Genomic DNA, 2,500 nt, shown 5'->3' with positions numbered 1-2,500 from the left:
CTTCGCCCTGCCTACCAAGCCCTGAGAAAGCTGAACTCTAAGCCCTCCTCATAGATGACTGCAGTCCGCTCGGTGGATGGACAGATCATCTCAGATCATGTTGGGGTTCGTGAATGTTAGGCTGAGTATTTTGTGCAGTTGTACCAGGTAGACCTCCAACAGTTAGCTAGGATGCAAGTGGTATCACAATACTTATGCCAGACCCACCCATCAGCGAGGAACCTCCTACCCTAACAGAGGTTAGGATGGTGACTTCCAAGCTGAAGTGTGGGAGAGCCACAGGCATATGTGATATCCCTTCTGAACTTCTAAAGGATGGGAATGAACTTATGGCTCGGGGCTTGCATGCAGTCTTGACTGCCATCTGGCAGTCTGGTACCATTCCCCCTGACCTGTTGAGGGGTGTGGTCATCCCTCTCTGGATGGGGAAAGGGGATCATTGGGACTGTACCAACTAATGTGGCATTACACTGCTCAGCATACCAGGCAAAGTTTTCGCCTACATTCTTCTGAAACGGATCCATGACCACCTACTAAGGCACCAGAGACCTGGGCAGTCTGGATTCACTCCTGGCAAGTCCACAACAGACCGTATCTTGTGGAACACTGTCATGAGTTTCGTCGTGGGTTGCTGACAGCCTACACCAATCTCAAGAAGACGTTTGACTCGATGCATTGAGAATTGCTATGGGAGATTCTAAGACTCAGGGGAATTCCAACACAGATAATTGGCCTAATAGCTTATATACCGGTATTGAAAGTGCTGTAAAGTGTGGTGGGGGCCTGTTGAAATTCTTCCTTGTTAATTCAGGGGTGAGGGAAGGCTGTGTCCTTGCACCAACACTTTTCAACATTTGTATGGACTGGATAATGGGCAGAGTTACTAGCCAAAGTCAGTGTAGAGCAGCAATGGGGAATATCAAGGTCTCAGACCTTGACTTTGCCGATGATATTGCTATCCTATCTGAGTCACAGATGGCAGCTCTTGGTGCAATGAGGCCAAGCCCTTGGGCCTAGAGATCTCTTGGGCCAAGACTAAGATTCAGGACTTTGGGGGCCTGTTAGGAGAACCTGATCAGTCAGTCCATGCTTGCGAAGTCACAGGGAGCTTTGCATATCTTGGTAGCGTAGTCTATATCTCTGAGCTGTCAGACCAAGAAGTCAGCAGACGGATTGGTCTGGCAATAGGAGCCTTGAACTCAACCAACATTTGGAGATGTTGGTACCAATACAGAAGGACCAAGCTACGTGTGGTGCAGCGGTAGCGATCCCGTCTAGCAATCTTGCTGACCTGTGTTCAAATCCCTTGCCGCCAGTGGATGGTAAACCCGGCCATTCCTCGCACACATGGGGTCATTTAGAAGCAAAATGAAACAGACAGTATGTCACACCAAGAATATCCATCAGAACAAATGGAATTAAACTAAACCTTTAAACCTTTAATCTTTGATACTGCCAGTTTTGTTTTATGGAAGCGAAGCCTGGACGCTATCTAGTGCCTTGGAGTCTTGTCTTGATGCCTCTTGTAACAATTTTCCTTGCCGGATCATGGAGAACAGTTGGCAGGACTATGTGTCCAAACATGAGAGTGGCATAGGACTTGTTACTTGCATAATCCAGGATCGCCAACTTAGGTTATATGGGCACCTAGCTCACTTCCCTGTGGATGACCCTGCCCATCAGGTTCTCTCTTTGCGAGACAATCCTGGGTGGAAGAGGCCCATGGGACGACCCAGGAGGTCATGGCTTGGGCAACTCGACGAGACCTGTCATGAGGAATTAGAGATGGACCAAGGGCCATTCTGGAGACTCGCCACAAGGGACCCTCGTGGTTGGAAGCGGTATATATACATATATATATTCATATATATGTATATGTGTGTGAGTATGTGTGTGTGTGTGTGTGTGTGTGTATATGTATATATATATATATATATATATATATATATATATATATATATATATATATATATATATATATGTGTATATATATACACACGTGTTTTATATGTTATATGAGTATATATATTATATATATATATATATATGTATATATATATGTATATATATACACACATATATATATATATATATATATATATATATATATATATATATATATATATATATATATATGATTTGACATGACAATTCCTTTAAAAGTATATGTAAATTTCGTTACTGATATACACACTTACCTTATTAGTGAGGCACATGAGCTTGACTGGATGTGTATATCCGCGCTATATTAGAAGGAACACTGGCCAGGCACCTTCATTTCTTCTTTAGCGTATAAGTCTTGACCTTTTCTTGCTTTCATGTTAGTGATGGCTGAGAGCCCCTGTTCTCCCTCTCCCGATGTCTCTCTCCGTCGCTCCCCTAATAAGTAACATCATATACTCAAATGAAGTTCCACCTCCTCCTCTTCTTCGTCTTCCTTTTCCTTTTCCTTTTCTTCTTCCTCCTGTTCCTGCACGTCTCCTTCCTTTTTTTTTCGTCT

The sequence above is a fragment of the Penaeus monodon genome, chromosome 5 (assembly GCF_015228065.2).
Source record: "Penaeus monodon isolate SGIC_2016 chromosome 5, NSTDA_Pmon_1, whole genome shotgun sequence".
Classification (NCBI taxonomy): Eukaryota; Metazoa; Arthropoda; class Malacostraca; order Decapoda; family Penaeidae; genus Penaeus; species Penaeus monodon.
This window is presented reverse-complemented; position numbering follows the sequence as displayed.